Genomic DNA, 15,039 nt, shown 5'->3' on the forward strand with positions numbered 1-15,039 from the left:
TCTGGTTAAACAGAGAGAGACCAGTTGATTAAGGAGTGGGGATTTTTTGACAATTATGAAATAATATGTCATGTTTTACTCGTACCTCAGCCAGCATTGTGAATGGTTAGGAAATAATATGTCATGTTTTACTCGTACCTTAGCCAGCATTGTGAATGGTTAGGAAATAATATGCCATGTTTTACTAGTACCTCAGCCAGCATTGTGAATGGTTCGGTAATAATATGTCATGTTTTACTCGTACCTCAGCCAGCATTGTGAATGGTTAGGAAATAATATGTCATGTTTTACTCGTACCTCAGCCAGCATTGTGAATGGTTAGGAAATAATATGTCATGTTTTACTCGTACCTCAGCCAGCATTGTGAATGGTTAGGAAATGAACATCATGGGTTCATTCTACACACCCAGAACAGTTAGAAAAGTGTGTTGATAGAGGCCTGTTCTATGTTATAGGAGCTAGGTTCTTTAACAATCTCAAGCCCAATGCCTCAGCTTAAAGAATTATATTTTACTGCACCACAATTAGTAAGGTTTAATAGAAATTTCCCTCACAGTGCTAACGAGCTAGACGTGCTAAGGAGCTATACGTGCTAAAGTCCAACCTCAAAACATAAATGGAAAACCCAAAGCCTGTAACACCTTCCCCCTTAAGACAACAAATATATCCTATATTTTTGTTGGACAAGTTCTCACCACCAACAGAAAACAACATCCATTTCATATTAAACTCAACTAAAATGCTTCACCTCCCGTCAACAATTAAAAACAATAAAAAACACATTTCTAAATGATACAATTTTATTAGTTTTCTGCTTTTTCTTTCTAAAACTAATTTTGAAATAATAATCATCTACAATGCTTCACCTTCACCAATATAAATATGGTGTCTACTGGCTGTCAACAATTAAAAACAAAAAATATATATTTTCCCCCACTAGCTTCTAGAACTCTCGTCCCCTTGGAACGAGCCCAAACAAAATTAACCTCCAATACGGAAAAACATGCAGTCAAAATAAATAGTGATCCATGGCAACTCACTGGATAAACGCAAAACACAAAACTTTTTGACTGCCCACCCTTGAGACAATCAGAAACCAAATTGTCCTTGCCACGGACATGTCTGATTTCAAGAGGAAACTCCTGCAATATCCGTAGTAACTTTGCACCTTACTGCAGAGCTTCTCTCTCTTTTCAGGGTTCACTAGATAGGCATGTTGTTGGATCGGGCCCAGTCCCCAATGTCATGCTCTAGTACATTTGGGTTGGCACATCTGAGAATGAACCCTGATATTATAAAAGCAGGGCAACAATGTCAATATAACTGTACCCAAAAATTGGCAGTTGGTTGCATAAATAATTATGATTACTAAATGTTACATGAAATGTAAATATGAAATAGTTGGTTGCATAGTCTTATTTTCGACGTCTTTTCAATGACATTTTGCTGGGTGGGATATCCCCAATGTCAAAACACAGTTTTAACGTGTCCAAATCAATAACCAATATGCAGAAACAGTTTGGGATAAATCAAAAACCTAAACATAAAATGTGCTATGTACACAAACATCTGCCATAATAATCATATTACTTGTATTTTTTTAAACAAGCACCTTATAAACTGCACAAGCAGCAATAAATCACTGATATCCATTAGGGGTTAAATCAGGATGTACGTGTTGTTGAAACTAACAACTAAACAAACACATGGAAATGGGAGATATATTTTACCTCACTGATTAGATGACAACCTGCAGAAGACAGTCAGCTACATTTTGGAGAGATGCATTTAAATGTAGGGGTCATTAAACAAAGGAACACAACACTTATTTGTTATAACTCATCGATATCATGTTGAAATCATTTGTGTGACAGAAGGGAGATGAGGTTGCACGTCCTGTTAAAACTAACAACTCAAAAACCACACGGAATCTGAGAATAATGTGTACATCCCTGGTTAGAGGACAACTTGTAGAAAACAGCTAGCTACATTTGAAGTGTTGCATTTTGATTTAGGTGGGTTACCAACGTGGTAAGTTTAACAGAACTCTTTTTGTGTTAGTCACTTTTTGTTAAATCACATAAATAGTAACTCTTCCATTTCAGAGCCTGGATTTTCCCCCTGAGGCTAATATCCATATCATGCTGAAATCAATAGAACAGGGGACAAACGTTTAGGGTTCTACATTGTGACATCATTAAAATACTCCTACTACAATGTTAAAACATTCTACATTGTGACATTAACTCATTGATATCATGAAACAGCTCCTTTATGTATTTTCTGATATTTAACCAGAGATCTTTTATCAGATTATCTCTGGTCACAGCTATGAGGTTTCTCTCATGTGTGTGTTCTCTGGTGTCTTGTCAGCTGGCCAGATCGAATAAAAGTCTTCCCACATTGATCACAGCTATAATATTTCTCTCCTGTGTGTGTTCTCTGGTGTAATGTTAGCTTGTCAGATCGAACAAAACTCTTCCCACATTGATCACAGATATAAGGTTTCTCTCCTGTGTGTGTTCTCTGGTGTACAGTCAGTGTGCTAGATGCAGCAAAACTCTTCCCACATTGACCACAGCTATAAGGTTTCTCTCCTGTGTGTGTTCTCTGGTGTTTTGTCAGCTGGCCAGATCGAACAAAACTCTTCCCACATTGAGCACAGATAAAGGGTTTCTCTCCTGTGTGTGTTCTCTGGTGCACTGTCAGATCTCCAGATTGACAATAACTCTTCCCACATTGACCACAGCTATAAGGTTTCTCTCCTGTGTGTCTTCTCTGATGCACTGTCAGATCTCCAGATTGACCAAAACTCTTCCCACATTGACCACAGCTATAAGGTTTCTCTCCTGTGTGTGTTCTCTGGTGTATTGTCAGCTGGCCAGAACGAACAAAACTCTTCCCACATTGAACACAGATATAAGATTTCTCTCCTGTGTGTATTCTCTGGTGCACTGTCAGATAGCTAGATGTAGTAAAGCTCTTGCCACATTGAACACAGCTATAAGATTTCTCTCCTGTGTGTGTTCTCTGGTGTAATGTTAGCTGGTCAGATCGAACAAAACCAGAGGATCCACGATAGTCCCGTCTCTCTCCTGTGTTAATGACAAAGTCAGACAGATGGTTAAAGGCCCACAACAACAGAAATCCAATGTTTATTTGAGGTAAAAGGTGATGCCGAAACTCTAAGCAGTGTGCCAGACGACTTTTGGTCTCCAATATAGGCCCCTTTCTGTGTTTAATCAAATTGCGGCACGAGGGCGATGCGCACACAATTTGTCAATAAAGTTAAGATTTCTTTAATTTCTTTTTTATTTATTTTACCAGATAGTTGAGAACAAGTTCTCATTTTCAACTGCGACCTGGCCAAGATAAAGCAAAGCAGTGCAACAAAAACAACAACACAGAGTTACACGTGGGATAAACAAACGTACAGTCAATAACACAATAGAAAAATCTATATACAGTGTGTGCAAATGGAGAATGTAGGTAAGGCAATAAATAGGCCATAGTAGAGAAGTAATTACAATTTAACAAATTAACACTGGAGTGATAGATGTACAGATGATTTTTACATTTACGTCATTTAGCAGACGCTCTTATCCAAAGCGACTTACAAATTGGTGCATTCACCTTATGATATCCAGATACCCCAGAATTCTATTTTCTGTTGTAAAGAAATTAGTTCAACCACCAGTTAATTCCTCCTTTACCCACTCCATTGAGTAAAGTAAAAGCCAATGGCCAGTATACAGTCTCCCTTCTCTATGTTTGACAAGTTGTAGCTGTGGCTAGGAGTGTTATTTATTCATTATTATTATTATATAATATATAATTAATACAATGTAGTCACAGTGAATTTGGTGGTGTTTTTTCTCCTGTTCAGATCATTTAGAAGTCGCTTGCATTTTGCCCCATAAATAAGTGTGAAAGTACCCCGTTTTTCCCACTAGATGCCGCTGTTCCTGCTATTGCCACACTTTTTTTTAATCAATTTTGCTGTGTTTATTAAATGGCTCACAACAATTTCTTTCCAACTTTGGGTAGAAAACCAATAGCTTTTTTCTCACAATGAAAATACACTGCTCAACAAAATAAAGGGAACACTAAAATAACACATCCTAGATCTGAATAAATGAAATAATCTTATTAAATACTTTTTTCTTTACATAGTTGAATGTGCTGACAACAAAATCACACAAAAATAATCAATGGAAATCCAATTCATCAAACCATGGAGGTCTGGATTTGGAGTCACACTCAAAATTAAAGTGGAAAACCACACTACAGGCTGATCCAACTTTGATGTAATGTCCTTAAAACAAGTCAAAATGAGGCTCAGTAGTGTGTGTGGCCTCCACGTGCCTGTATGACCTCCCTACAACACCTGGACTAAAGCATCCGCCAACTCCTGGACAGTCTGTGGTGCAACGTGGCGTTGGTGGATGGAGCGAGACATGATGTCCCAGATGTGCTCAATTGGATTCAGGTCTGGGGAATGGGCGAGCCAGTCCATAGCATCAATGTCTTCCTCTTGCAGGAAATGCTGACACACTCCAGCCACGTGAGGTCTAGCATTGTCTTGCATTAGGAGGAACCCAGGGCCAACCGCACCAGCATATGGTCTCACAAGGGGTCTGAGGATCTCATCTCGGTAACTAATGGCAGTCAGGCTACCTCTGGCGAGCACATGGAGGGCTGTGCGGCCCCCCAAAGAAATGCCACCCCACACCATGACTGACCCACCGCCAAACCGGTCATGCTGGAGGATGTTGCAGGCAGCAGAACGTTCTCCACGGCGTCTCCAGACTCTGTCACGTCTGTCACGTGCTCAGTGTGAACCTGCTTTCATCTGTGAAGAGCACAAGGCGCCAGTGGCGAATTTGCCAATCTTGGTGTTCTCTGGCAAATGCCAAATGTCCTGCACGGTGTTGGGATGTAAGCACAACCCCCACCTGTGGACGTCGGGCCCTCATACCACCCTCATGGAGTCTGTTTCTGACCGTTTGAGCAGACACATGCACATTTGTGGCCTGCTGGAGGTCATTTTGCAGGGCTCTGGCAGTGCTCCTCCTGCTCCTCCTTGCACAAAGGCGGAGGTAGCGGTCCTGCTGCTGGGTTGTTGCCCTCCTACGGCCTCCTCCACGTCTCCTGATGTACTGGCCTGTCTCCTGGTAGAGCCTCCATGCTCTGGACACTACGCTGACAGACACAGCAAACCTTCTTGCCACAGCACGCATTGATGTGCCATCCTGGATGAGCTGCACTACCTGAGCCACTTGTGTGTGTTGTAGACTCTGTCTCATGCTTCCACTAGAGTGAAAGCACCGCCAGCATTCAAAAGTGACCAAAACATCAGCCAGGAAGCATAGGAACTGAGAAGTGGTCTGTGCTTACCACCTGCAGAACCACTCCTTTATTGGGGGTGTCTTGCTAATTGCCTATAATGTCCACCTGTTGTCTATTCCATTTGCACAACAGCATGTGAAATGTATTGTCAATCAGTGTTGCTTCCTAAGTGGACAGTTTGATTTCACAGAAGTGTGATTGACTTGGAGTTACATTGTGTTGTTTAAGTGTTCCCTTTATTTTTTTGAGCAGTATATATTCAGTACCAGTCAAAAGGGTTTTTCAAGGGTTTTTCTTTATTTTGACTACTTTCTACATTGTAGAATAATATTGAAGACATCAAAACTATGAAATAACATATGGAATCATGTTGTAACTAAAAAAGGGTTAAACAAATCAAAATATGTTATATTTGATATTCTTCAAAGTAGCCACCCTTTGCCTTGATGACAGCTTTGCACACTCTTGGCATTCTCTCAACCAGCTTCATGAGGTAGTCACCTGGAATACATTTAAATTAACAGGTGTGCCTTGTCAAAAGTTAATTTGTGGAATTTCTTTCCTTCTTTATGCATTTGAGCCAATCAGTTGTGTTGTGAAAAGGTAGGGGTGGTATACAGAAGATGGTCTTTTACCAAATAGGGCTAAGTCATTATTATGGAAAGAACAGCTCAAATAAGACATGAAGTTCAGTCAATGCAGAAAATGTCAAGAACTTTGAATGTTTCTTCCAGTGCAGTTGCAAAAACCATCAAGCGCTATGATGAAAACTGGCTCTCATGAGGACCACTTTCTTCCAAAAGTGATGAGGTCCAAAAGGCACCGAATAGTAGGACTATAGTATAGTATATATAAAGTAGGAATATAGTAGTATAGGTTATATAATAGTAGAAATATAGTAGTATAGTATATATAATAGTAGGAATATAGTAGGATAGCATAGTATAGTATATATAATAGCAGGAATATAGTAGTATAATATATATAATAGTAGGAATATAGTAGTATAATATATATAATAGTAGGAATATAGTAGGATAGTATAGTATAGTATATATAATAGTAGGAATATAGTAGTATAATATATATAATAGTAGGAATATAGTAGGATAGCATAGTATAGTATATATAATAGTAGGAATATAGTAGTATAATATATATAATAGTAGGAATATAGTAGGATAGTATAGTATATATAATAGTAGTATAGTATAGTATATATAATAGTAGGAATATAGTATAGTATATAAAACAGTAGGAATATAGTAGTATAGTATATATAATAGTAGGAATATAGTAGGAAAGCATAGTATAGTATATATAATAGTAGGAATATAGTAGGATAGTATATATAATAGTAGTATAGTATAGTATATATAATAGTAGGAATATAGTAGTATAGTATAAATAATAGTAGGAATATAGTAGTATAGTATAGATAATAGTAAGAATATAGTAGTATAGTATATATAATAGTAGTGTGGCAAAGAAGGGGGTCGAGTGATAAATGGCAGATATGTGAGGGCAGAACTAATAAACGGGCTCTGCCCGATCACTAAAATGGCCACCCCGATCAGAACTACAGATCACAAAATGGCCGACTGCCAAAACTACAATTCCCAGAAGCAAGGGGAACCCTCAGAAGGTGGAGCCGACCCACAGATAAAAGGTCAAGAAAAACCAGGAAGAGGGAGAGAGAGCGGGAAGGATCTATGAACCATAGAGAGAGAGACATTCTACATTGGCTGGATTTTACCGTGTACGAGCTGGACTGTTTTGGACTTACCTGTTGGCGTTTAGACCCGGACCTACCGAGAACCAGATTTGTGTACCGAACCCTGCTATCCTTGACCTTACCTGCGGCCTGGGTGGACCAGGACAGAGAAACAAACATACAGGTACTGTCATGTTCGAAAGAACTTTAATTCTGGGCTGACTTTGGTGACAGTTTCTCACTTAATTTGTGACAAACGCTCCTAGCTTTGAAGAGGTTTGCCACAGTAGGAATATAGTAGTATAGTATAGTATATATAACAGTAGGAATATAGTAGTATAGTATACTATATATAATAGTAGGAATATAGTAGTATAGTATATATAATAGTAGGAATATAGTAGTATAGTCTATATAACAGTAACAATATAGTAGTATAGTATATATAATAGTAGGAATATAGTAGTATAGTATATATAATAGTAGGAATATAGTAGTATAGTATAGATAATAGTATGAATATAGTAGTATAGTATAGTATATATAATAGTAGGAATATAGTAGTATAGTATAGTATATATAACAGTAGGAATATAGTAGTATAGTATACTATATATAATAGTAGGAATATAGTAGTATAGTATATATAATAGTAGGAATATAGTAGTATAGTATATATAATAGTAGGAATATAGTAGTATAGTATAGTATATATAATAGTAGGAATATAGTAGTATAGTATATACAATAGTAGGAATATAGTATAGTATAGTATATATAATAGTAGGAATATAGTAGTATAGTATATATATAACTGTAGGAATATAGTAGTATAGTATATATACTAGTAGGAATATAGTAGTATAGTATATATAATAGTAGATTGATCCAACTAGCATTTATTTTTATCACTATGCATTTATTTTGGGATTCCACCGTGGAAACGTAATTTTCCGAAGCGAGATTAGAGGAGAGTCTCATTTTATACAAGCACATTTTCATCAAGTTTGCCTCTCTTCGATTACCTTTGACCATTTTCAAGAGAAGGCCAGAAAGGATGGAGGAGGTGAGCAACTCTAATTGAGAAAAGGCCTTAGACTTTGAATGCTTATTACAGCGCATCCCATGGGACACCCTGTTCCCTTGTTGTTGTCTGAGTAGTGTTTTTTTTACCATTAATCTGTTAAGAGATTAATGGGAAGAAATCCATCAAAACAATAGGTTTGATTACATCAGAGCTCTATAATAAAGACAGAAGACTACAGTATTATGATCATGCTCTCATGAGAGCTCTTTAACAATACATAATGTCATGTTTATAGGCTGAGCAGAGCTCTATAACAATACATAATGTCATGTTTATAGGCTGAGCAGAGCTCTATAATAATAGATCATGTTTATAGGCTGATCAGAGCTCTATAATAATAGATAATGTCATGTTTATAGGTTGATCAGAGCTCTATAATAATATATATTACTATTCCAGTCAGTGTTAAAGGCTGCAGTTGATCCATTGTTAATAACGTTCTGTTGGTGTCCCACTTCATCTCTAAAGTAATAATGGACATTACTATCTTCTCTAAATTATATATTTTTGTTTAGCCACACCTTTCCTTCAAAATTGTTATTTTGTTTTGAAGACTTACAAACTGTCCTTTTGCTATTATGTTCAGTCTCCCCAAAACGCTTGTCCTTTTGCTAATATGTTCAGTCTCCCCAAAACACTTGTCCTTTTGCTAATATGTTCAGTCTCCCCATAACACATGTCCATTTCATTTCAATAATGCTTCTTATTGTAACGGGCGTCGTATAGAGGGGACCAAAACGCAGCGTGTTGAGTGTTCATTATTATATTTATTTACTCAAAACACTAATGACAAATAACAAAAGGAAATGATCAACTTACAGTTCTGTCAGGTACAGAGACTATCTAGAAAAAAGAAACGCACACCTATAAAGGCGAGGTGCTGGCTAGCGGAGCAGAACACTAGAAAATAAAGGAAAGCCGCACACTCTAAGAGCTCAGATGCAAAAATTTTAATAACCAACGTTTCGACAGCTAAGCTGTCTTCATCAGGGTATCAGAGACTAAACAGAATGCAACTGCCCACAAAAACCCAGGAAGAAAAACCCCTACTTACATATGATCTCCAATCAGAGGCAACGAGGACCAGCTGCCTCCAATTGGAGATAAACCCAAAAACAACAACATAGAAATAGAAAACCTAGAACTAACACATAGCAATACAAAACATAGAAAAACACAAAACACCCCCTGTCACGCCCTGACCTACTCTACCATAGAAAATAACCAGTTACTATGGTCAGGACGTGACACTTATTTTATGTATTTCTCCAACATTATTTAGAAATCTGCTTTTTACACACTCTACGCAAGGCCTACAATGGACACACGTCAAAAATTTCATTTATAACATGTTTGCCATTCTGTGAGACAATTAAGTTGTTATTTTGTGGTGGGGGGACTGTGATGGTATACACATGTTACAGTTAAGCAATAAGACCCAAGGAAGTGTGGTATATGGCCAATATAGCATGGTTAAAGACTGTTCTTTACGCAAGACTCAACACAGAGTGCCCGGATACAGAACTTAGCCATGGTATATTGGCCATATATCACAAACCCGAGGTGGCTTATTGCAATTATAAACTGGTTACCAACGTAATCAGAACAGTAAAAATACATGACATACCCGTGGTATACGGCCTGATATACCACAGCTGTCAGCCAATCAGCATTCAAGGCTTTAATCTCCCATTTTAAAATGTAGCTTTAACATTATATTATAACATGAATTCCTATAGTACAGAACAACATTTTCAAGTATAGAATTTCAGTAGCATGCTGCTTTTAAACAACACATTCGTTCAAACCCTTTGGACAGTTACAGTCCGTTTTTAAGACAGTACTTACTGGTGGTAATCAGATCTCCTGACTCCTCTGTCAATATGACCGTTATCTCTCCTTCTTTCTCCTCTTTCACTCCAAAAACAGCATCCTCCTCTTTCTCTGCCTCCTCTTCTTTTACAGTAACATCCTCCTCCTCTTTCACTCTGAACGCCTCCTCCTCTTGTTTAACTGAAACGTCTTTCTCTTCTTCTTTCACTGTAACAGCCTCACCCTCTACTTGTTGTTTTACTGTAACATCCTCCTCTTCCTTCTCCTCTTTCACGACAATGTTCAGCCCCAGAGCTTCTTTCTCCGTCCAGCAGACCTCCTCTTCTTTAACAGGAGGGGAGTAGTTTAGGGAGCTCATGTTCGGGGATGTTAGCTAGCTAGCTATCATTAGCGACTAGGCTAATGCTAACTTAACCAGCCAGCTACTATAGCTGACTAATACAAAATAACGTAATATTAAATTAAATAGGTTAACAAGTAGATACGACAGAAGTGTGTCTAAAACACAGTAACTAATATAGACCGAAAGCGTATAAATAGGTTGAATCTTTCGGCTATGTTGGCTAGCAAGCTACCGAGGTTGTTGACGAGCTGTTTATGAAGAACCGTCCACTAGATTATACGTCACGCTGCAGCATCGCCTGAAAGACGCACATCGCCGTCTGCTGACTGGAGGGAAACGCAGTTGAGGATCATATTTTATTTTCAGACAAAGATTATCTTACATGGATTTAATTAAATAATACTATTGAGACATACAAAGACAGGAATGTGTTGATTGATTAGTGCGAATAAAACATGTTTACTACAGCACATTTAAGGCAGTTTCATTCAGTCAAACAACATCTAAATAAGTAGCCAGGCACTGTAGGTCTATACTGCTCCTACATGGCGTAACAATACATAATGTAGATGTATATAATGAACAGACTAGGTCTATACTGCTCCTACATGGTGTAACAATACATCATGTAGATGTATATAATAAGCTGAAGAGTTCCGTCAGCCACTCGTGGGCTATTCCTGAGCTAGCCAGCTGAAGTGTCTCCTGGGCTACAACTCACCTATCCTGACCCGTTTTACTGCCGATGCGGAGCCCCATTGGGTCTTCACGACTGGATCACCGACGTTATCTGCCCGAGGGAGTTGTCCAACGGGCCCCTCCGTCGCGACGTAACCTGATCGCCCATCTGCGGCCAGCTAATCGTTAGCTGTCTTTTCGGCTGCGATCTGAATAGGTCTGTCGGACACTTTTCTTGGGCCACTATAACTAACTATTTTGCCAACTTGGACAGGTCCCCCTTCCACACGGAACCCCACTAACCCACAGACGGAAACGCACGAGGCGGCTAAAAACAAACCTCCCTCCCATCTTCCACCAGCTTGCTACCTACGGCCCGGCTAGCTGTCTGAATCTCACTGGACCCTCTGATCACTCGGCCAAGCATGCCTCTCCTTAATGTCAATATGCCTTGTCCATTGCTGTTCTGGTTAGTGTTTATTGGCTTATTTCACTGTAGAGCCTCTAGCCCTGCTCATTATACCTTATCCAACCTCTCAGTTCCTCCACCCACACATGCTATGACATCTTCTGGTTTCAATGATGTTTCTAGAGACAATATCTCTCTCATAATCACTAAATGCCTAGGTTTACCTCCTCTGTACTCACATCCCACCATACCTTTGTCTGTACATTATACCTTGAAGCTATTTTATCGCCCCCAGATACCTGCTCCTTTTTCTCTCTATTCTGGACGTCACAGACGACCAATTCTTATAGCTTTTAGCCGTACCCTCATACTTATTCTTCTCTGCTCCGCTGGGGATGTAGAGGTGAATCCAGGCCCTGCAGTGCCTGGCTCCACACCTACTCCCAGGCGCTCTCTTTTGATGACTTCTGTAACCGTAATAGCCTTGGTTTCATGCATGTTAACATTAGAAGCCTCCTCCCTAAGTTTGTTTTATTCACTGCTTTAGCACACTCTGCCAACCCGGATGTCCTAGCTGTGTCTGAATCTTGGCTTAGGAAGTCCACCAAAAACGGTGAAATCTTCATCCCTAACTACAACGTTTTCAGACAAGATAGAACGACCAAAGGGGGCAGTGTTGCAATCTACTGCAGAGATAGCTTGCAGAGTTCTGTCCTGCTATCCAGGTCTGTACCCAAACAATTTGAACTTCTACTTTTAAAAATCCACCTCTCCAAAAACAAGTCTCTCACCGTTGCCGCCTGCTATAGACCCCCCTCGGCCCCTAGCTGTACTCTGGACACCATATGTGAACTGATTGCCCCCCATCTATCTTCAGAGCTCGTGCTACTAGGTGACCTAAACTGGGACATGCTTAACACCCCAGCCATTCTACAATCCAAGCTTGATGCCCTCAATCTCACACAAATTATTAATGAACCCACCAGGTACAACCCCAAAGCCGCAAACACTGGCACCCTCATAGATATCATCCTAACCAACGTGCCCTCTAAATACACCTCTGCTGTTTTCAACCAAGATCTCAGCGATCACTGCCTCATTGCCTGCACCCTTTAATGGGTCAGCGGTCAAACGACCTCCACTCATCACTGTCAAACGCTCCCTGAAACATTTCAATGAGCAAGCCTTTCTAATCGACCTGGCCCTGGTATCCCGTCAGTAGAGGATGCCTGGTTATTTTTTTTAAATGCCTTCCTCTCCATCTTAAATAAGCATGCCCCTTTCAAGAAATTTAGAACCAGGAACAGATATAGCCCTTGGTTCTCCCCAGACCTGACTGCCCTTAACCAACACAAAAATATCCTGTGGCGTTCTGCATTAGCATCGAACTGCCCCCGCGATATGCAACTTTTTAGGGAAGTTAGAAACCAATACACACAGGCAGTTAGAAACGCCAAGGCTAGCTTTTTCAAACAGAAATTTGCTTCGTGCAACTCCAACTCTAAAAAGTTCTGGGACATTGTAAAGTCCATGGAGAATAAGAACACCTCCTCCCAACTGCCCACTGCACTGAGGATAGGAAACTCTGTCACCACCGATAAGCCCACTATAATTGAGAATTTCAATAAGCATTTTTCTACGGCTGGCCATGCTTTCCACCTAACTACCCCTACTGCATTCAACAGCACTTCACCCCCCACAGCTACTCGCCCAAGCCTCCCCCATTTCTCCTTCTCCCAAATCCATTCAGCTGATGTTCTGAAAGAGCTGCAAAATCTGGACCCCTACAAATCAGCTGGGCTTGACAATCTGGACCCTTTCTTTCTAAAATTATCTGCCGAAATTATTGCAACCCCTATTACTAGCCTGTTCAACCTCTCTTTCGTGTCGTCTGAGATTCCCATAGATTGGAAAGCAGCTGCTGTCATCCCCCTCTTCAAAGGAGGTGACACTCTTGACCCAAATTGCTACAGACCTATATCCATCCTACCCTGCCTTTCTAAGGTCTTCGAAAGCCAAGTCAACAAACAGATTACCGACTATTTAGAATCCCACCGCACCCTCTCCGCTATGCAATCTGGTTTCAGAGCTGGTCATGGGTGCACCTCAGCCACGCTCAAGGTCCTAAACGACATCGTAACCGCCATCGATAAGAAACAATACTGTGCTGCCGTATTCATTGACCTGGCCAAAGCTTTTGACTCTGTTAATCACCACATCCTCATCAGCAGACTCAGTAGCCTTGGTTTCTCAAACGATTGCGTCGCCTGGTTCACCAACTACTTCTCTGACAGAGTTCAGTGTGTCAAATCGGAGGGCCTACTGTCTGGACCTCTGGCAGTCTCTATGGGGGTACCACAGGGTTCAATTCTTGGGCCAACTCTTTTCTCTGTATACATAAATGATGTCACTCTTGCTGCTGGTGAATCTCTGATCCACCTCTACGCAGACGACAACATTCTGTATACTTCTGGCCCTTCTTTGGACACTGTGTTAACAACCCTCCAGACGAGCTTCAATGCCATTCAACTCTCCTTCCGTGGTCTCCAACTGCTCCTAAACACAAGTAAAACTAAATGCATGCTCTTCAACCGATCGCTGCCTGCACCTGCCCGCCGTCCAGCATAACTTCTCTGGACGGTTCTAACTTAGAATTTGTGGACAACTACAAATACCTAGGTGTCTGGTTAGACTGTAAACTCTCCTTCCAGACTCACATCAATCATCTCCAATCCAAAGTGAAATCTAGAATTGGCTTCCTATTTCGCAACAAAGCATCCTTCACTCATGCTGCCAAACATACCCTCGTAAAACTGACCATCCTACCAATCCTCGACTTCGGCGATGTCATTTACAATATAGCCTCCAACACTCTACTCAACAAGCTGGATGCAGTCTATCACAGTGCCATCCGTTTTGTCACCAAAGCCCCATATACTACCCACCACTGCGACCTGTACGCTCTCGTTGGCTGGCCTTCGCTTCATAATCGTCGCCAAACACATTGGCTCCAGGTCATCTACATGACCCTGCTAGGTAAAGTCCCACCTTATCTCCGCTCACTGGTCACCATAGCAGCACCCACCTGTAGCACGCGCTCCAGCAGGTATATCTCTCTGGTCATCCCCAAAGCCAACTCCTCCTTTGGTCGTCTCTCCTTCCAGTTCTCTGCTGCCAATGACTGGAACGAACTACAAAAATCTCTGAAACTGGAAACACTTATCTCCCTCACTAGCTTTAAGCACCAGCTGTCAGAGCAGCTCACAGATCACTGCACCTGTACATAGCCCATCTATAGTTTAGCCTAAACAACTACCTCTTCCCCTACTGTATTTATTTATTTAGCTCCTTTGCACCCAATTATTTCTACTTTGCACTTTCTTCCACTGCATATCTACCATTCCAGTGTTTTACTTGCTATATTGTATTTACTTTGCCACCATGGCCTTTTTTTGCCTTTACCTCCCTTATCTCACATCATTTGCTCACATTGTATATAGTCTTATTTTTTTTCTACTGTATTATTGACTGTATTTTGTTTACTCCATGTGTAACTCTGTGTTGTTGTATGTTGTCGAACTGCTTTGCTTTATCTTGGCCAGGTCGCAATTGTAAATGAGAACTTG

General features: G+C 40.3%; 1 pseudogene; it reads right to left on the reverse strand.

Moving 5' to 3' along the window:
• Window positions 1–2,340: 2,340 nt before the first annotated feature.
• On the reverse strand, window positions 2,341–10,113 carry LOC115186640 (zinc finger protein 239-like; annotated as a pseudogene).
• Between the last annotated feature and the right edge of the window lie 4,926 nt (window positions 10,114–15,039).

The sequence above is a fragment of the Salmo trutta genome, unplaced genomic scaffold, assembly GCF_901001165.1.
Source record: "Salmo trutta unplaced genomic scaffold, fSalTru1.1, whole genome shotgun sequence".
Taxonomy (NCBI): Eukaryota; Metazoa; Chordata; class Actinopteri; order Salmoniformes; family Salmonidae; genus Salmo; species Salmo trutta.